This window comes from Opisthocomus hoazin, chromosome 8 (genome assembly GCF_030867145.1).
Source record: "Opisthocomus hoazin isolate bOpiHoa1 chromosome 8, bOpiHoa1.hap1, whole genome shotgun sequence".
Lineage (NCBI taxonomy): Eukaryota > Metazoa > Chordata > Aves > Opisthocomiformes > Opisthocomidae > Opisthocomus > Opisthocomus hoazin.
This window is the reverse complement of record NC_134421.1, coordinates 41,708,791-41,730,866: the sequence shown is the minus strand read 5'-3', so window position 1 is coordinate 41,730,866 and position 22,076 is coordinate 41,708,791. Positions and strand designations below refer to the sequence as shown.

General features: G+C 41.4%; 1 protein-coding gene across 19 annotated transcripts in view; it reads left to right on the top strand.

Annotated features, from left to right (window-relative positions):
* NRCAM (neuronal cell adhesion molecule) overlaps positions 1–22,076 on the top strand; it is a 171,915-nt gene that overhangs the window by 18,368 nt on the left and 131,471 nt on the right. For 2 of the 19 annotated variants that reach the window (XM_075429487.1, XM_075429486.1), the window contains exon 2: positions 17,503–17,618. The exons of the other annotated variants lie outside the window; for them this stretch is intronic. The gene's annotated coding sequence lies outside the window, so the exon portion shown is untranslated. The remainder of the gene's footprint in view (positions 1–17,502; positions 17,619–22,076) is intronic. 19 annotated transcript variants of the gene reach the window in all.

Genomic DNA, 22,076 nt, shown 5'->3' with positions numbered 1-22,076 from the left:
TGATAATTTCTGGTAAAAATTGGCTTGAAGGCACCTTAAGAAAAGCTCCTTTTAAGTGATGACATACAATTTATGTTCAAAAATAAAAGATAAAAATACAATGGGATATGAAGTTTGATGTTCCTCAAATACCAAGGAAGCAGCTGAGAAAGCCCATGGCTTCCTGCTAAGCTCAGCTCTCCCTGTACCACTTGATTTCAAGCAGGCAGGAATTAGTCCTAGAGATATTGTGCACTTGGCTTTTAAATGACAGCCTGATCAATGACATACCTGTGATTTGCATGGCTTTCACATCTCTGCTCTTCAATATATGCAACTAGTGGGTGTAATACTTTCTTGTTGTGCTCATGGTCTGCCTTCTGAAGTGCTGAAACAGAAGAGGGACAGTGTTTGGAAGGGGAGAATGAAATCTCTATAAAGTCATTTGGCAGCTTGCTCCAGGCAGTAGTGATGCAGTCGTTTCTTTTAGGTGAAAATGAAGTGTGGGTGTTCACATTGAAACAGGATTATTCAGTGGTGGCTGAACATATTTCAGTAACTAAGTCCTCTTAAACAAAAAGTAACTGTTTTGGGTGTTTTGTTTTCCTTACCGCCCCTGTGCTCTCATGCTAACCCCAGACCTTTTCCATGCACTCTTTTAAAGGTATTCGAGCAAATAAAATTCTCCTATTAGGTTATGTGACACATGCTATTAAAATAAGTGCTTGAAATTTTGTTTCAAGTGACAGTTTTGAAATGGCTGAAACATGCATCCGATGATAAAGACTAACCGAACTCCATGTCTGTTCTTGTTTCCTGTACTAGACTTATGGACCGTAAGTTCCTGATAAGACCGAGCTGTTCGCTGTTCTTAACCTGCATGATTTAGGCCTGTAGAAGACGCTTAAGCAGGCTTTATAAAATATTATGAAATAAACTGAAAGTGGGAGAGGATGGTAACAGAGCTCTGTGATATGGATGCTGTCTTCTCCTCTTTGCTGGATTAATACCAGTGCACTTGTTAAACTTTGTTAAGTTGCCTCCAGTGATAAGTAATTCATTGGAGAAAGTGAAGTGGAGGAAATACTTACAATGCAACTTCTTCTCTGGTTCTTCCCCTTTTCCCCACTGCATCCTCAACTGGCTCTGAATGGGCAGGAGGAAGGGAAAAAAAAGAAAATCTTTCTGAAATGGTTTATGCAGACCATTATGAAATGTTTTCTGTGTTGAACCTCCTCAGTTTGTAAAAGGTGAAATGATACATGTTGAATGCTTGTGGACACTGAAATGTTTACCACTTCATTTCACACACAAAACTTAGGTATCTACCCTGGCCTTGAGTTGCAGGGAATTATTTAAAATCTAGGGTTTTTTTAAATACAGATATAAAAAATGATAATAGGGTCAGAGGCAGTCAAATTTGCCACTTTCATTTTATGAAAGCTGATTTCTGCTTTTCTACAAAAGGTATGTCTGACACTGACTCATGTTTAGAACGCTAAGCTAAACTCTTCTGTGATACTTCCTTTGAATTTTCATTTTCAGAGTGAGGTCTATGAATCTTGCTCTTGTACATTCATTCGTTTAGAATTATTTTTTTTACCGCCGTTGAAGTAAAACAGAAGTTCAACATCACTCTTTTAAATCAGGAAATGTAGTTTGTAATGTCCAGTGTTATTTTAGGCCTTGCTATAAGGCTAGCTAAAACTACCACTTACCTTGATTCTGAATTAATCCATTCTATAGTTTGATATAAAAAGCCGATATTCTCGTGGGTGTGTAACCTCTTGCTTAATGAACTAACTAGAACTCTAAAATTTTTCCATTAATCATGTATATGCATACATTTTTTCTGTGACGTGGGCTACAAATGAAAAGTCTTTTTGGATAAAGAGGTTTTGTTAGCTCTTGTAGTGAAAACTGCAGTAGTTGGCACATAGAGTTATATTTAGTATTTGCACATAAAGCTTGACGTGTCTTGGTTTTGAGTGCTTTCATCCATTGTCAAATTTGTCATTTATTAGTAAATGAATTTATCTTTAGAATTAATTTTTAAACATTTTTCACTTGTGTCATTCATATAACTTTTTTTAAGAAATCTTGATGAATGAATGTGACTGTCTGGTTCTCAGAACAAACAGTCTATTGACATCACATAGTCCAAAACTTTTCGTGAGTGCTTCCTTCTCTCAAACTAAGCACGTCTCTCCCCTTCTTGCCTCCAAGTGCAAAACACCTTATGAAACTAAGGATCTGAGATGACATAGCCCTTGAGTACCGTTGCTGGTGCTTGGCTTTTCCAGTATGTACCCTGAAATGTGTACATTCGCTCAAAGGTGAATGGGTGTGAAACAGCACTGTGCTGGCACAGTAGAAGAACAGGGGTGATCGCTTCCTAGGGTGACAGTGGTGCTGGAAGAAACTGCCCCTTTCTCTCTTGCCTGCACACTTACTGAGCTGTAGGTGTTGGCTTCGGTCTTGTTCTTCTGTATGACCCCTCGTAATCTTCTGTGCTACCTTTTGGTCCGGCTGAGTGATCTGCAGAGCACGTGTGCTGCAGGCATACCTAGTGTGAATGCAGGGGGGAGGTTTGACCTCCTGGAGTCAGAAATTATTTCCTCTTCTTTGGACTGATGCAGAGAGGGGGTAGACATATAGATGTGTAATAGATATAACTGCAGAGTGACACCTGTTAGCTTCCACCATGTCTTTACTCCATAAGCTTCTTTAAACGAGGGAGAGAAATGGTGCCTCTGTGAAGCTTGAGGTGGGTGACAGCTCTTTTCATTGGTACAAATGAGCCAGAAATTGGTGATGAGTTGTTTAGCAGTGAGTTAGTAGAGCTGAGCTAAATACAGCAAATGTCTTAGCATGTTCTTTACTACATCCATCTCACACCAGTGCTTAAATCAAAGATGTTTTTTCCTCCGAGAACAGAATGGTGCCTGTCCACCTGGGGAGGGTAGAACCACTGGTGTGGCAGCTCTAGAAAGGTTAGGTCCTGATGCTGAATTTCATCTTCTGGATGCAGTCTTTCCTTAAAGAGGCTGACATGGTGCTCTGACCAAAAGGTCACAGGTTTATTTTACACTGTGGTTGCGAGTATGGTGATGATTTAGCCTTCTGTTTTCCAAAGCTGTATTAAACCAGTGTGGCCCAGCCTACGTTTAAGCTTACTCAGCCTATTCTAAGAATTGAAACAATTGACTATAGATGATATCACTTAATTCCACTGTGAAATGAAAGAGAATGGTTGGTCAAAAACCTCCTGACAAGAGCTGTTTTGCTTCAAATAGTGCAAATGAAGCATCCTAGCACAGTGAGCAGAGAGATTTTCTCCTGTAGCCACAGGTCTTTGTTCACTTTTCTGACAGACTGCATATCCTTTCATCTCCATGATTGGTAGAGTTACTGCTACGGTCAGTCTGAAATGGTAAGTGTATGTCTAGCTGATGTTGGTGTCTCTTGCATTTAGGAAGTCTCTGCACAAGCATGTTTAGCTGTTTTTATGTCAGAGTTTGTTAATAGTAACAAGCTATTATAAATTAATTTGCAGATCACTGCTTACTCCAGTCCCTTTGTCAGAGATGGGAGGAAAAACTAGTATCTCTGCATAATAGAAGTGGTAAATATAATCCAAGAGAGGGAATATTTAGCAGAAAATCTTTTTACTTTTTTCAGCAGCAAGTGGTGTCTTTAATATGATCTCTTCCATAACAATTTTGAGAAAACAGAAGCTGGCCTCTGTTAGTTCATCATGTTTTTTGGTGAGTCTTAGTGAAAAAGTATCTGTATCCTAAAGCCAGTTTTGCAGAACTCTATCTGTGAAAGTCATCTATAAAGATTTTACTGTGTTATTTCTAATTGGAGAAATAACAATTTCTATACATGAGAGAAAAAACAAGACTGGAAGATTGTTTTAAAAAATATTTTCTGGTATGACTGTAGTTTTTTTTCTGGGATTTGAGGGAGAAAAGAGGTTTTTGAGGGAGGGCAAAAATTATACACCAAATGTAGATGCAACTGTATAATGGAATTATACTGTAAATACCAGATATGTATATACAGTATACATAAAAAATCATGTTAAATTTCTCTGTTTCTTTCCCAATACTTGGTTTGGTTTCACGCAGGGATGAGGGTTGCACTGACTCTTCTTAGAAACACTAGTTATAAACCCAGTATTTCATTCTTCTTATTTTTTTTAACAATGAATTCAGAATTCGTTGTGTATCTAATTTTTTGTTTGACTTTCTTATGCTATTTTATTGTCTGTTAACTTCACACTGCAAGGCCCTTCTTCAGTTACTTGTGATCAGTCCTCACCTTTACAGTCAGAATGATTTGGGAGCACTCGGAGGCTCGGAGTTTGCTCCTTTTCCAGGCCATTTCTGAATACATTGAATAGTATAAGCTTGAGCATGGATCCATGCAGGACTCAGGATAGCCTCCCTTCCCTGTATGACATGATTACCTAATTAGAATTCTAAAGCTACACCTTTCATAATAAGCAGAATTGATAATTAAGGCTCCAACCTTGTACTTTTTCCTCTCTGTTACTTAATGCCTAGTCTGCGTTTAGCAACCAGTGTTCAGTAGCAATAACTGCTGTTGGATACTTGCTCTGTCTCCTGGTTGCTGTCGTCTTAACTTGCTTTGGCATCCTAAAACGTGGACTAAAGCAGTTAGACACCAATAACTCTAAGCTACTGAAACTTGGAAGAGGGAGTGTGTAAGGAATGACATGGATGGGATCTGTTCTATGTAGTAGCTTGTTGGAAATAGTTGGGAGGAAATTTGTAGCTGTGTATGAATCAATGCCTTTTTTCAAAGTCTCATGCTATATTATGTGTTAGGATTTTAAAAATATTTTTTAGTAAAGTAATTGAAAGTCTGATAGCTGATTTTTTGATCTTCTTTGATAGCAAAGCATCTTTAATGCTGATTCATGTTTTAAAACAACCTTGTTATAACTTAGAAATGCATACTTGGACTGGCATACAATTGTTATTTTAATTACTTATGGCATAAATGCATGAATCAAAAGCATGTGACTTCTCTCCCCCAGAGAAGTAATCATTTAATGGTAGTCATACTTTTCTATAATTTTTGTGTACAGGCACTTGTTCCTCTTCAATTTTTTGATTTAATATATGCTGATAGTTGAAGATGAAATCACTCTGTACTTGTTCTTTTATCAGATGTTACTTACCTTTGCATCATAAAATTAGAAAAACTAAAATGTGTCAAACTTGCAAAATGACAAGCTGTCTGGGGAGTGATGGTGTATTGTTTTGGATGTGTGAGCAGCTACTAGGTCCCAAAACGGGGCTGGGGAGGTGGGGGAGGTGGGGAAAGTGGCAGCTCAGACTGCAGGGCAGAGCCTCCTGCCAGGGAGAGGATGGTTTGACTCAGTGCTCTCAATGAGCACGCTTGCCTTTTAAATGCATTTCCAACCTTTTCTTGTATCAAAATAGCTGTAACGTCAGGGCAGCCTGACAGCGTTGTCTTTCTGTGTAGTCATGTTGAGAAAGCTGACTGATTCAGACTTCTTTTTAAATAGTTCCATGTGTAGAGGCTCTTCTGGTTTTGCAGTGTGTTGGTTGTGTGCTGAGTTAGACTGGCAGTAATTCTTTGCTATAATGTAGTCTTTTGGGTTTGTGATTTTTCTCTCATGACTCAAGTTCCCACTAAATTGCAAATAGGCATCTCTGCTCTTTTTTTCTCCCCTCCTTTCATTAGTTAGTGTAAGTGCAAGGGTTTCACTGGGCAGGACACTAAGAAAGAACAGACAGTTGGAGGCGAGCGGAAAATGAAACCTCAGAGCTCTCAAGGGATGGTAAGTGACTGGTAACAGCAAGATAACAAAAGATTTCTTTCAAAGAGTTGTGTGGAAGAAGCAGAGAACTAAAAATGTTTTCAGCTGTATGGAGAGAAGAAACAGACTGCAGACTTGAAAACTATGGGAAAAATAAGAGGAAAACCACATGGAGAGAATTGGGTTGTCTTAAGTACAACATTTAAAATGAGAACATGAAAATACCTTTGTACTGTAACTTTTTTCAATATATTTATATGATAATTAGACTTTCATGTAAGTGATCATGGGGTTGAACATCGACTTTGGGAACAGAGCGTGTTATGCGTAACAGTATGTTATATTCCTCCTCATTTGAGTGGACTCTTGAATGTGCAAATGCTTTCTCTATAGAAAGACAGAATCAAATGGCAGTTTCAATTCTTTCCTTTGTTATTACCAACGAATGTATATCAGAATGTATCAGGAGAAACAAAATCATAGCCTAATCAAAGTGTAGTAGGTAGAGGGAGTTTCAGTTTTGCTGTATCTGGAGTTAAGCTTAGAAAGGTGAAGGGTAGCTTGTATTTAAGAAGAGGTGTCCAGTGGAATATGAAGTGGTTGATTTAGTGCATTTAGACATCTGAATGACATGAAAAGATGCTTGAATATTGCCTGAAGCTTGAATTAAAATGACCATGTCAGCATCCTCTGGAAAAAGGCTGGGCAAGTATGGGTGCTGGGGTTAGGCAGGTTTTGCAGAGAGTGTTCATGTTGCTGAGAAATGGTGTTGGAAATAGTGTATAAGGCTAAGAGATTGGATATTGCTTTGGATAGCATATTTTGTCTGAAAAGACTTTAGGTAGATACAGCTTTTGGTTTTTCTCCTTGCTTGATTGCTCTAAGGCTTTATATAATACTGTATCTCAATTAATCTAATCTTATCGACAGATGCCCAGCTTGTTCTCAACTCTCTGTTACTGTAATTTCCATACTAACCAGGGCCGCCAATATTTTTGCTGAGGGTGTTAGTGCTCTAGACACGCTTGACATCTGAGCTCCCATGGTCAATTGCAGAGGAAATGGTGGCCGTGGTGATCCAGCCAGATTTCTCATGGACCCCCAAACCCCCAATTACTTTGTGGAGCTGGGTGCACGTGAGTTCAGTTCTCTAGCTGGGTCAGGGACAGGTGATGGAGAAGAGCTTAAAAAGAAACCAGTGGGCAAAACTACCCTGGAGAACCTGGTTCCAGTCTGAGGTCAAGCTGGGCACCCTCAGCTGCTCCTAAAATGTTAATGTCCCTATTAAGTCAAAGACTTGAACCTGTGCTTAAAATCCCTGGTGTGAACTTGGCCCTCCCGAGTCCCTGTTGTCTGACAGAGGTTGGGTTGCTAGCTCATCTCTTGTGTCTGTAACAGATCCATTTGTTCAGCGCCTTTTTCCATTTTTAGGAAGCTAGCACCAGTAATATCTTTTCATTGCATTATTTAGTGGTGGGACAACTTCTACATTAGTCAGTCGTCCCCTTATAAATACAGCAAACATGCCTATTATTGCTGTGTTGTCTGATGTTTAGTCTAATTAATATCAACAAGAGGTTGCTGATGACACCAAACTGGGAGGTGTGGTAGATACACCAGAAGGCTGTGCTGCCATTCAGCATGACCTGGATAGGCTGGAAAGTTGGTCAGAGAGGAACCTGATGAGGTTCAACAAAGGCAAATGCAGGGTCCTGCACATGGGGAGGAACAACCCTATGCATCAGTACAGGCTTGGGGTGGACCTGCTGGAGAGCAGCTCTGTGGAGAGGGACCTGGGTGTCCTGGTGGACGACAGGTTAACCATGAGCCAGCAGTGTGCCCTGGCTGCCAAGAAAGCCAATGGGATCCTGTGGTGCATTAGGAGGAGTGTGGCCAGCAGGTCGAGGGAGGTTCTCCTTCCCCTCTACACTGCCCTAGTGAGGCCTCATCTAGAGTACTGTGTCCAGTTCTGGGCTCCCCAGTTCAAGAAAGATGAAGAGCTTGCTGGAGAGAGTCCAGCGGAGGGCTACAAGGATGGTGAGGGGACTGGAGCATCTCCCCTACGAGGAGACGCTGAGGGAGCTGGGCTTGTTCAGCCTGAAGAAGAGAAGGCTGCGAGGGGACCTTATAAATGCCTACAAATATCTGAAGGGTGGGTGTCAGGAGGATGGGGCCAAGCTCTTTTCAGTGGTGCCCAGTGACAGCACAAGGGGCAATGGGCACAAACTGAAGCAGAGGAAGTTCCGTCTGAACATGAGGAAGAATTTCTTCCCTCTGAGGGTGACAGAGCACTGGAACAGGCTGCCCAGGGAGGTGGTGGAGTCTCCTTCTCTGGAGATATTCCAGACCCGCCTGGACAAGGTGCTCTACAGCCTGCTGTAGGTGACCCTGCTTCGGCAGGAGGGTTGGACTAGATGACCCACAGAGGTCCCTTCCAACCCTTCTGTGATTCTGTGATTTGTACAAAGTTGTCTTACAGTGATGCTGGGAGGAAAATATGAGTTACTGTGGATGAAGAGTGATCTGTTTAATATACATTTGTATATTCATTTGCTTTGAAATTGCCTAGTGTTGCTCCTATGACATCTTTCACTCCCTGCTGCACTGTTGCTCTTAGGCTCATGTTTATGTACTTTGAAAGGAAATGTAAAGATTCCACACTGTCTCTAGGGCAATAGCCTCATGCGTGAGAGGTTTTCCCTCAATCTTTTTCTTATCAAAGAAATATGCAATTAAAACACAAGGGCAAGTCCTCCCATATTTTTATCCTGGGCTGGATTCATTAAATGTGTAACAGGCTGTTGTGGCACCATCTCTGTGATCACAAACATGCTGTTAGAGAATGGAGCTGACATATGAAGGCAGCGTGATGCACTGCTGAAGAGGAGTCTGTCTCGGATCTTTTTTCCCACTTTCCCTGAGGCAGTTCATCTCAGCCCAGTAACCTATTTCAGTCTTACTGGGCTGTATTGCAAATATCATTAAAATAAGATTAAAATGAAATGCAACAAAACTTATATGACAAACTTGATTAGAAGATGAACTATTAAATTCACATTACCCCTAGGTGTTACTTGAGCATTATAATTTACATTTTATTTGTATTTGAGAGCAATTATCTGTTCCAACTAAATCATGGTTTCTTAAAAAAAACCAGATTTTTAAAAAAATCTTATGCTTTGGAAGAGTTAAAGATCTTAATTTTTGTAGTTGATTTATGTCACTTAGAGCCAGATTTTTTTCAGTTTTTTTTAAAGTCAGATGGTGTGTTTTGCTCATTGTCTGAACTGAGATGCATTTGGTGCAGTTAGAAATAATGTTGAATCTGCAGTTTATCTTCAAGGTTGATCTTGCATAGTAAATTTTTGTGTTGATTGACTGGAATGGGCTTATATGTTCATCGAAAGGGGTGAATTTATCATACCAGTCAGCTCCTAAAATATCATAAATGCATAAATAGGGATGAGTGCGGAACTCTCTCTAGGAAGTATCTGTGAACAGAGGGGAACTGAGGCTTCCTTGCATGGAGATGTACAACTTCAGGCATGAGGAAATGACATTTCTTTTCGTTCTGCCCCAGAAAACAGGCTTGTGGCCCTTTTGCTTTACCACTTTCCTACGCTCCATGGATTCTCACCTATACCTTGTGTTACATCACAAATTTAGGTCAGACAAGATATATTTTATCAAAGCCCTAATTTGCCATCTGTGAGCAGTCCTTGGGCCTACTGTGAAAGAAGTCAGCTAGAATAAAAACTCCTCAAGTCCTCACTTGTTCTGTGACTGCACGGGGGCCTATTCCCTCTGCTTGATCTGTTCAGATGGGACTTGGCCTGTGGCATAGGGCAGCAGAGCTCGTGTGAGTCCAAGACGGACAATGAGCCACCCAGACTCCAGTGGGAGAACATTATCTGCTATTCTTGTGTAGATGTAACGGTTAACGCCATGAGGCTAGCCAGCAAACAAACCCTTCTCCATTCCTTTCCTGGTGAGATATGTACCTGTCTTCATTGATTTCTATTGACTGGACTATTAATTTTTAGTTAAAGTGAGCTTTTTACATCAAGTGTTTTTATGGTAGTGCCTAGTTAGTACTGATTATTTTCAGTGTACTTGTGAAGAACATGGTGGAAAGCCGCTCTGCCAAAGGTTTTCTGCGCTGGTGCAGATACTTACACTCATAATTTAGTCCTATTTCCGTTGATAGGGTAAGAGCTAGAATACTGAATCAGACCGAAAGTCTGACTACCACAGCGTCCAGGGTCTGACAGTGGATGTCCGAGAAGAACATAAGTGAGAGCAAGCGAGAATATATAGTACACTCTAGCAGTTTTTATCTTGGTAGCTTTCTGAATTGGAGTTGGTTTCATTTGGTTGAATGTTGGGGTTTTTTTAATATCTTTAAATACCTTTCTTCACTTCTCTTATTACTTTATGAACCCACGCAGACTTCTGCTCACAGTATCCTGTGTCCTGGCTTACCTACACTTTGAGTCAGTCATAGTTTGTAGACTTTGTTGCAGATTTTGTGTCTAAGTCTAGTGCATAACTTCCATTTAGTGTTCACTATATCCTGTACTAAAAACAATATTACAAAGTCAATTCTTTGGCAAACATTTTATGCCATCTATTACCTTACCTCTTCTAGTCCCTACCACTCTAGCCACCGTTTTGATGGCCTGAAGATTAAGTGCAAATGTCTGTTTTCTTTTTAGTGGTCATAATCATTCCTGCTGATCACTTCTAAACCAGTTTGAACAGTTGCCTTGTTCTGAGCTGGGCAGGTGGGAACAATGTAGGATATAGGGATGTCAGGTAATGAAATACTTCCCTGTCCTCCCTTCTAATTCCTACCAATTCCAAACTTCTGGCTGGCTTTTTTTGATTGCTTGGAGGTTGAACTGACGTTGTTGAAGAGCTAACTGTTACACCGCCAAAGTTATCTTTTTGGTAACAGTGCCCCTGGAACTTGTTACCGAATCTGTTCCTGGGATACGTCCCAGTGTGCATTACTGTGGTCTTCCTGTGCTGCATTTCGTTTGCTGTCATATCACCCACATGGTTGGTCTTGCAGGTGGCCTGCAGTTCTCCACTGTTGGGCTTTGCCCCTGTGGCTCTGAGCAGTATCCTTTGCCCTGTGTCTCATCCTGCATCTATCTCATCCTCCTTGTTTCGGGTGATGTCCAAGCATCCTTCTTTCTGGGAGATCTGGCATGGGCTCTCTGACCTTTCCCAGTGTGAAAATTAGCTGACTGGTTTTAGGTTCTTTTTTGGGAGGAGGGGGCTTTACCTCTAATCTCTTATCCAGATATTTGCTTTTCTTTTTATTGATTATTTAGGGTTTTCTTTTAAAAGCGCTTTGGCAATATTATTGAGAGCTTCTGAATTTCGAGTAGCGGCTTTGTCTCTTCTCTGCCTTGTTGCTAATTTCTCCTAGTTTATTTGTAATTTCTTTTTGGAAAGGTACGTTTTTCATTTGTACTTTTGCATTTGTTCTTTTGACTGCAGTAAGAACTAAGTGCATGTCTCTGAAGGCAGTTAGAGGCCTTATTCTTGGTTTGGAAAACAGAGGTCTGAATGCACAGAAACTTTTACATGGAAATTCAGCAAAGCTTGGCAGACCTCACAGAAGGGGAAGGTGATACTTATTTTAACCTGATTTTATTAATTCTCAATAATTCTCTCAGATTCCAGTTACTTGCTCTCTCCCTATGCACATACTCACCAGCACCAAGATCTTTGTGTATGTTCCCAGGTGGTCGCATGTAAAGACATGTCTATTCATACTTAGTCCATTACCAATCTTAATGTTTGTTACAATATTCCCGCTTCCACAGAGTTGACAGTCGTGACTGAAATGGCAAGAACATGTCTATTGTTAAACTCTTCTTTGAGATGGATTTAATGTTAAGTTGGTAATTTGAGTTTTATTTGCTTTTGAGGATAAAATATTATTAATCTACAAAAAAAGGCAGTGTGGCTGGAATAGAGAATCGACAATTACACTAAGATCTATACCCACCTGTGATCCACTGTATTCTGAAACTCTGAGAACTTGCTCTTAGATTTATGGATGAGTGTGTTAGATTTCATACAGTTACCAGCACTGAGTGGGAATTTACACACTATTTACTTCACCAGAAAATTTCTTTCAGAATGGTACTGAAAACATTTGATTATCAGTATATACTCTATCAATATTGATTTGGCTTGATGTTTCGTACGGACAATGATTTAGGAGTAAGAAAGTAATTAAGTGACTTATAAGCATATTGCTATAAGCTTTTGTGGCTTATTAAATTAGACTTAATTTTAGTGAGATTCAATTTTGCTCTTTTAATACTGTATTTCAAAGAAATGGTTATTTTTAAGCTTTTTGTTTAACTAATCATTAATCTAGGAAAAAAAAAGTAAAAGCCTTTATCTAGGAAGATGCTAATCGCTGGGAAATAGTTCTACTGCTCCTGGTATTTTACTGGGAAAACCTGCTCTCTGTCATTTACAATGTAAAACTAAATTATCTGTTCTTGTATGGTAAAATCTTACCACCCTGTAATGACCGGTTTGCCACTGCCTTGAAAACCTTTCACACTGTGGCATTTTTTGTTTGTAAGATCATAGCAAACCACTTTTAGAGTGAACAAGTGTTTTCTTTGTCTGTACGTGCCCAACTAGCTGACCACATGCATGTAAGCACTTGTGTGTTTTGAAATCTGTCCCAGTTACTGTAAAGTCCTCCAGCCACCAAAGACTTTTTACTCTAGGTCCAAGGTACTGAAAACAATACTTCAATTAGCGGAATAATTGGCACAGATCTTGTGATTTGTTCTGCCCTGCCTCCCCCTCTGTGCCCCCAGAAGAGCCCGTGGCTCTGATAACGGCATGCTCCGGCTCCTCACAGACGCTCACTTCTGATCGTGCCAGCCTCTGTGCTATTGATTTTAATCTACTCTCACTGCTGCTGTGTGCCTGTGCAATCACTCTCCCTTAGCCTGGACAGTGGAGAGACTGAAATGCCTGTCTGAGGTGGAAGACCAGATGAGCTAGGTCAGAGAGGCTGCGGCGGTGCTCAGGGCTCGGCACTGGCCCTGCTTGGACTGGAGCTGGCTCCTGCTGGCTCCCAATGGGATGTTCCTGCTCCGCAATCCTCAGCGGGTGCCAGGAGGAGTTTGGCTTGGGTTCAGTGTGAGATCCAAGCCAGCCTTATGCATTCATGCATTAAATGTGCAAGGCAACAGGCTCTCTTGGAGTTGAGGGTGCTGGGTGTGTCTAAATTCTTCCCAGTAAGCAGCCTGAGATCTCTGCATGAGGTTCAGAGACCTAGTCCAACTGCTCACGGCCTCCCAGGCCTGGCAGGATTTACTAGCCCAAGGCCAGCACATAGAACCTGAGTAGGTGTGCTGTTCCTCACGGGGTGTCTGAAAGGCTGTTTATACACAAATTTTCATACAAAGCTGTTTGACATGGCTGTAATGATGCTGGGCACACCTATACCGCACTGCCTTCAGTACAGGGAGCAGCAGCACAGACCTCAGAAGAGGCCAGCTTATCTCTGTTGTTGCCATGGGAGTCAACGCCTGCCTTGGAGATGGAGGTTTCCAGCACCCGAGGTGCTTCAGGAGTAGCTATGCTATGCCATGCTGTCTACAGAGACACACAGTCAGAGATAAAGCAGTCATCTGAGACCATCTTCGGCTGAACGTTGCCTCCGTTTTAATGTTAGGAACAGAAGTGAGTACAGATAGCTTGTAATGAATGGGGATGAGGGAGAAGAAATAAGAAAACAGAAAAAAAGTGTGTCAAAAGTGTGTCTCTGCTTATGAGAGAAAGAAATTTCTCCAGTGAGGGTGGCAAGGATAGGAGTGGTGAGGCTTCCAGGTTGTGAACCCTGGGATGTTTTTGTGTCTCTCCTGTTAGCAGGAGAGTAATGACTCGGGGGCTAAACTGTGTGGTCTGTCCTCCAAGGCAAATATCTTAGCCCAGCTCCATGTCCTAGGTAGGAATAAATGACACTTCTGGAGCTGCTGAATGCCCTAGGGAGGTGTATCTGACATTTTCTGCACTAATGAATTTTTGCGTGCTAGAGCGTGCAGTGACCCAGCTACAGCAAGAGGAATTGAAAGTACTCTCAAAGAGTAGTGGCTTCCTGTGGTCTAGACCGGTGCCCTTGGTGTGGGGACAGGATGGGTTATGCTCTGTCAGGGAGGAGTGGGTGTTGAACCAGGAATGTGGTGGGGTTAATATACACCATGTTAATAAGATAATTGCAGTCTCTACCATGTTTGGATCCCAAATGACTATCTGCCATCCCATTGTCCCATGCCAAGTCAAACTAAAATGATAACCTTACTAGATACGTGAAGTAGGAAGACCCTTCCCGTCTTAGGGAATTTGTTACCTGATACTTAGGACAGAAGCTTTTTCTCTGGACTGCTACTCGGAATTTAGGGTTTTAAATTTCAGTCAAGTCAGAAGTCCTGGTTAAATGTTTGCCTAGATGAATTAGGGAGAGAGAGAGAAAACCCATTTGCTTTTTGGAGTTCAAACTAAAGGAGGAGTTTGTCTAGATTTACCCGTTCTACTTAGCTTTAAGAGCAGTAGTTGCAATGTATTTTTTTTTTCTCTTCAAGCTACCAGGTCTAAGAAACTAAAAGCTTCAAGAAGAAAAGCTTTGCTTTATATGGCGAAAAGCGGTTGGAACATGGGGTAGAGAACTTAAAAATGTGCATATGTGGTTGAAGATTGAACAGTGGAAGACTTTTAAATTAGAGAAAAAGGTGTGAGGTTTCAGGGTGGGCTTTTTTGCCTTATAGTAATTTAAAACTTTCATGTCACATTTATTGGAATACAGAAAGACAAGGAGAGCAGAATTTGGATGTCAGGCTCAGCAGGGATTCTTACGACTTGCTTTCCTGTTTCCCTCCTACTTAGTCTCTCCTAAATCAAGAGCAATACCTCGTTGTGCTTCTATATGACCTCAGCATTTTGGGCCATGATTAGTGTGCTTGATAGGCATCCTAATTTCTTCAGCAAATAATCATGACTGACTAAAAAATATCTCTCTTTCTCTGCTGCATTTTGCATGCTACTTGTTAGCGAAAGCTAAATAACTGTCGTTTTCAGCCTATTACAGTAAGTTGTCATTATTGTCGTCTATTGAATTCTAGGGCATAATATTGTTATCATTTCAGATTCTTCCTCTTCTCTGTGCAAGACAGGCCAATATGCACATGTATCTGAACTGCCTTGGTTAAAATAATCTATGAGGTTCAAGATGATTTATAGAAAGCAGTGGGTGATCCCTCTTTGTTGGAGCGTCCTTTGTAATCCTAAGGATGGCACGTCAGTGTACTATGGCAGTGAGTGGGCTGTAAAGAGCAAGGGTGCATATGGAGTGATTCATAGAGTACTGAAATTTGATGATTTCAAGTCAGGCTTTCCTAAGTTTAATTTCAGAATGCAGAAAAACATTTTCTGCAAGTACAAACACTGTTGTGAGAATATGCAAAATAGTTGTTATTGTATGTTTCATTTAAAGTATTAAAACCAGCTTGAGACAGTTCTTGAGTTTCTCTCTACTTCCCCTTCTCTTTGTAAGTGTGTTGCCTCATTTAACTTCCTGGCCCTACCAGTAAAGACCTTGGGAAGACTTTTGTGTATCGCCAGACAGATGATGCAAGGCATAAATACAGGCTTGGGAACATCTTTAGTGTCTGTCTTAGTGAGACCTGAACATAAAGGTTGATATTTTTAACTGGCAGGATTTCAGTAGGCTTGCATCACTGTTGGAGCCTAAGTATATTTTTTTTTTCTTGCTGTACTTTGCTAAGTGATGTCATGTGAAATGCTGTAATTTCCCCCCCACCCCCACCCACCTGCTCTGAGGCAGGGAAGAAAAGCACCCGTGGCATCGGAGTGCTGGTTTCAGCATTTTTTAATGTGGAGGAGAATGATGACAATAACCTCCAGTTCAGATAAAGATTCCCGGTTAATCATTATTTGTGAGGATGTGATGTATTAAAAATTCTATGTTTTCCTGACATCATTTTCTACTGATTTAATAGCTGTTAAATTTGACATGATCTGTATATGCTCTGCTACCATGTCTTGCTTTGGAAGGTCTCTTTTTCCTCATTAGCTGTGTATCTTCAATTATATTCTTTCTGCCTGCAACAAGATTGTAACTCAGTTTATGCTTTCTAGCAATCAGTGTTATCTAGTCAATTGTCAGATGTTGTTTGACAAACTTAAGTCAATTTCCCAGATGACCTCTCAAGGAGCTTTGAAGTTATGTTGCCTTCTAGCACTGGACCCACAAATTATTTTTTGAGCGATGTGAAATGAAGAATTCAGTCAAGGTGTAAGGAGAAGCATACTCAATTTCTTTTTTACACAGAATACCTGTAGAGTTTTTACACAGAATACCTGTAGAGTTTTTACACAGAATACCTGTAGAGTTTTTACACAGAATACCTGTAGAGTTTTTACACAGAATACCTGTAGAGTTTTTACACAGAATACCTGTAGAGTTTTTACACAGAATACCTGTAGAGTTTTTACACAGAATACCTGTAGAGTTTTTACACAGAATACCTGTAGAGTTTTTACACAGAATACCTGTAGAGTTTTTATTGGAGAAAATATTTTGGTTTTTTCAAATTTTTCTTAGGATCAATTTACACTGGACGGTACCAATATTCTTCAGATGTCACTAGAAAATGATAATACAGAAAAGTGAAAAATGCAAGAAGTGATGTAATAGAGAATATTATTATGACTTTTCTTTACTCAGAGGCCATCTTCCTGTACCACTAATACTTGACTAAGAAGCTTTCTCTCAGATGAGCATCATGTAAAATACAGTATTTCGTTACCGTTCTAGAAGGGCAGATTCTAAAGGAAAGCAGATGACTGTTGTCTGTTCTCCATGTTTCCATATTGCTTTTCAGTTTGGTTGTTTCAATGTCAATAAATAAATAATTTTGCAGTTTCCAATTACTTAAAATTCTTAAAGGAAATATCTCTACGTCAGCAGATAATTTGTGAAACTGGATAGGATGATGAGTAATTCAGTGCAAATATTTGCCTAACAGTAGTTTTTAAATAGGCCATAACAACTTCCAAAACCTTGACTGATTTCAGTATTTAATAAATATTTCAAGAGACTTCCTCAGAATATCTGTCTAATGATTGTGTTTGAGACATATATGCTTTATTCTTTTAATGCCATTAATTTTGAAGGGCCTTTTCTTTATTATTTTGAGCTGTCAACAGTGTGACTTTCATTGCCATAAACTAATCAAAAAGAGTTCACTAAATTTTTTTAATGCACTAGAAGCCTTCATAATACCTCTTCACAGAGTGGAAAAAGGCAATTGTTGCCAGTAATTTCAGAAATAAATATGATCAAATGCTTACTTTAATATATTGTTTGTGTATTTACAAGTTTAGCATGTCAGTGGTATCTGAGATATAGAAAAAAACCTCATAAAACTCAACTCTATACTTGGTGAAAATGGTGTATATGCAGGCCTTTTAAAAGGGTTAACATTAAGAGTATTTTAATCCTGTGTGCTTATTACATTGATTAAACAATTAATTATAAGAATGCATTATGCGTAATATATATGCGCATGCAGCAATTCAGTTTGCATGAATTACTCAAACTCCGTCATGTAATCTCAGACCTGGTGTGCAATCTGCAGGTGACCAATGGAGGAAACTGTCCTCGTGAAATCCCTGGAAGACCTTCTTCCCACAATCACTTGGTTTGAATGCAACCCTTTTATACAAGGAGTTGGTGAGTGTGGTCCATGATCAGGTACGGAAAAGTGACTCTGCAGAGAAAGCAAGCTGGCAGAAGGATTAGAAAGCAAAACAAACCAAGAAAATGGGAGGGTCTGTGCAGGACTGGACATGTGATTTTTAAAACACACATCTAAACGAGACAACTTGAATCAGCAGTCAGTGTGTCTTGTTCTTGCACTCAACGCTTTTTTTAATTTTAGGTTTTTGGCCTGTTACTGTGAAAAACCTTCCATATGCTCTATAGGAAACCTGAGGCATCAGTCTTAAAGTACCTGGTCACTTAATGTTCTCTTTTAGGTAGTTAATGTTTTAAAATGGAAAAATAGTTCTTGTTTAGATTGAGATGCATCTTTGTTTGGAGTAGGTTCTTAGCCTCCACACTGGGAATTTCCTACTGGTTTTAGTGTCTCTAACTATAAACTGCTCCAGTTGGGTTAAAAAGTTTATGCAGATTTCTCTCAAAAATGTAATCAAAACCTGATTGAGGTGGGGGTGAGTGAAGGGGAAATTTAGCAACATTTATTTGAAATACAAATCTTCACCCACCATGCTTAAACTGTGCCTTTTTTGAAAGGCTTGTTGCATAACGCAAAGAATTGCATACTTCTGCTTCGCATTATTGATCTATTTCATTTAATGCAAAATGAGCGCATACAGCATGTGCACACAAGTCTGACTTGTATGGTTGTGCTGAACAGTGTATATTGCAGAGTTCCTTACCCTTGGAAATATCATACTGTGGGTATATGGTGGAGGTTTGCTTTTGTTAAGGTCAGCTGCTCGGGAGTTCTCTATTTGGTGAATCATGCAGGATGGTGCAGCGATTAGATGCCAAGTCACGATCCAGCGCTTTGAGCTAATTTTACTTCCAGTGTGCTGCTTTTGAATTCAAAGCTCTTCTTACCGGCACTGTTGTGTTACAGACAGGAAAGGAGATCTGCTGTAGCTGCTCAGGGTTGCTCCTTGGCACTGGGCTACTTGTGAGGGTCTGCGCGTTGCGGTGCAAGCTGCCCGGATCATGGGGTGCGGTTAGTGTCTTCTGAGTTCAGGCTCTAAGGATCCCAGCTGCTTCCTTGGTCGTTTTAGTGGATGACATGTATGTACATAGTAAAGGATAATCTGCTGCTTGATGCTTATGTTTGCTGCAGTTCTGAATCCAAAGCAGACTCCTAAGAACGTGGGAACACTGAGCTGACAGTCAAGTATTACTTGCTCTGAGCAGAGCAGATGCTGCTGAGCCGTCTGAGCAAGCTTTGTGCTGCAACAGTTCTGTATGCAGCCTTTCCTTTATTGTCTTTTAAAAGTTGAGAACAACCTTCATACTGTAGTACTTCAACACTTTGAAGAAAATTACACCTGAAGAAACTTACACAATGCTGAGCTAAAATTACAGCTCTGTTCAAACCTGGAGATTAGATTTTGTTATGTGTTCGTTCCTATTTTGAGTTATTTTAATTCATGCAGGCACAGTGATATCAAATTGCTTGAAATAAATATAACTTGTAACTTTTGATCATGTCTCATCCTTTATTATTAAAGGAGGGATTGTTAGTGCTATCTGATTTTAAAGTTGTATGACACTAGTATTTGTTGCAAGCTAAATTTGTTTGAAAAACTTCAGCCTAAGTAATTCAGTCATTTCTGAAGATGATGACAGAGCAGAAGTTACTAAAAAAAAAAGACAGCTTGCTTTATTTAGACACCTTTGCCTTTCTGTCAGATGGGTATTTTGCCATATCTGGGAACATTTGCCTATTAGTGGCTGAGTCAAGGAACCTTCAACAAATTTCAGCTTGTCCATTTTCAGTAGCAACGCATAAGCTGTAACACATACTGTATCTGCACTGAGTGTATCCCAGATCATACCTACAGGTGTCTGAGAAGGCCTTTATAATTAGAGTTATAAGCTGTTGAAGGCTGGCCAGTTGTGGCAGAAGAACTGGTGGTTTAGAGGGCTAAGGAAGTTTTCCCTTCAGTTAATAATGTTGCTTGTCAGTAATTGAGACCAATGAATGGCTGGTAATGTGGAAGAGCAAGGAGAGTTGGCAAGAGGCTGAATGGAAGGGCCCAGAGTCTGAGGAGTTGTGGAGCTGATGAAACTGGGACTGGGAATTGCAAGGCAAGAAGGGGACCCTTGCTTGGTAGGCAATCAAGGGTAAAGCGGCTGACTCAGCACTGCAAAGGGCTGCATCCTCTTGTAGCCTGGCCACTTCCACACTGGGTGGCATTCAGTGCTGGGTCTCCTCAAAATTCTGCGTGGTAATCCTGTACCTTAAATCAGTTGACAGCTTTGGAAGGTTCAGTTCAAAGTGCCTGGTGTGATGTGAGGACTGCTGCAACTTAGCAAGACGTTCTTTTGTCTGATAGCACCCACGGGTGCTGAGGGAGCTGGCGGATGTCATTGCTGAGCCACTCTCCATCATCTTTGAGAGGTCCTGGAGAACAGGAGAGGTGCCCAAGGACTGGAGAAAGGCCATTGTCACTCCAATCTTCAAAAAGGGCAAGAAGGAAGACCCAGGGAACTACAGGCTGGTCAGCCTCACCTCCATCCCAGGAAAGGTGATGGAGCAGCTTATCCTGGAGGTCATCAACAAGCAAGTGGAGGAAAAGAAGGTTATCAGGAGTAGTCAGCATGGATTCATCAAGGGGAAATCATGCCTGACCAATCTGATAGCTTTCTACGATGACATGACTGGCTGGGTAGACGAAGGGAGAGCCGTGGATGTTGTCTACCTGGACTTCAGCAAGGCTTTCGACACAGTCTCCCATAATATCCTCGTAGGGAAGCTGAGGAAGTGTGGGCTGGATGAGTGGTCGGCGAAGTGGATAGAGAACTGGCTGAATGGCAGAACTCAGAGGGTTGTCATCAGCAGCGCTGAGTCTAGTTGGAGGCTGGTAACTAGTGGTGTCCCCCAGCTGTCAGTACTGGGCCCAGTCTTGTTTAACTTCTTCATCAACGACCTGGATGAAGAGTTAGAATGTACCCTCAGCAAGTTTGCTGATGACACCAAACTGGGAGGTGTTGTAGATACACCAGAAGGCTGTGCTGCCATTCAGCGTGACCTGGACAGGCTGGAAAGTTGGGCAGAGAGGAACCTGATGAGGTTCAACAAAGGCAAATGCAGGGTTCTGCACCTGGGGAGGAACAACCCTATGCATCAGTACAGGCTTGGGATGGACCTGCTGGAGAGCAGCTCTGTGGAGAGGGACCTGGGTGTCCTCGTGAACAACAGGTTAACCATGAGCCAGCAGTGTGCCCTGGCTGCCAAGAAAGCCAATGGGATCCTGGGGTGCATTAGGAGGAGTGTGGCCAGCAGGTTGAGGGAGGTTCTCCTTCCCCTCTACACTGCCCTAGTGAGGCCTCATCTGGAGTACTCTGTCCCGTTCTGGGCTCCCCAGTTCAAGAAAGATGAAGAGCTACTGGAGAGAGTCCAGCGGAGGGCTACGAGGATGGTGAGGGGACTGGAACATCTCCCCTACGAGGAGAGGCTGAGGGAGCTGGGCTTGTTCAGCCTGAAGAAGAGAAGGCTGCGAGGGGACCTTATAAATGCCTACAAATATCTGAAGGGTGGGTGTCAGGAGGATGGGGCCAAGCTCTTTTCAGTGGTGCCCAGTGACAGCACAAGGGGCAATGGGCACAAACTGAAGCATAGGAAGTTCCGTCTGAACATGAGGAAGAACTTCTTCCCTCTGAGGGTGACGGAGCACTGGAACAGGTTACCCAGGGAGGTTGTGGAGTCTCCTTCTCTGGAGATATTCAAGACCTGCCTGGACAAGGTCCTGTGCAGCCTACTGTAGGTGACCCTGCTTTAGCAGGAGGGTTGAACTAGATGACCCACAGAGGTCCCTTCCAACCCCTACCATTCTGTGATAGTATGGGCTTGGTTATGTATGCTGTGTGTCCTGTGGAACATAAGAGCATATGTGTGACAGGAGCTGCCGAGGATGGTGTTGGAGCACTGTTGAATGAAATAAAAGTAGTGCTGACTTATGAATGCTGTCCATTGCCAACAGCCCCAAGTGAGGTAATATTTTAAAAAGCGAGCCAAAGGGAGCAAACAGTACGGATGGTCAAGCAGCTCAGTGCTTAAGGTCCTGCACATACCTTTTTTGTGAGCTGTATGCATGTGTTCGATGTAAACGATTTGGCAAAGAGATGAGGCCTGTGGAGAAAAGGATTGCCTGAAAGGACTGGAAGCTTGTTTATGCACATGGATTTGGAGGGCAAAAGAATGAGTGGAGTAAATTAGAGTTAGAGCTGGGAAGAGAGGAGATAATAGGAGAAACCCTAAGGAACTGGAGAAGCTGAAGCTTGGTGAGCAGAGAGCATGAGGCAAGGTTGAGGAGTAGCAGTATGAGAAGAGATGGGAGACAGATGTACAAAAAGTTCATCTAGGCTGAAATGTGCTTCTGAACAGTATCCATTACATAGCTTCAAAGGTTGACTGCAAAATTCTGGGACTATCCACTG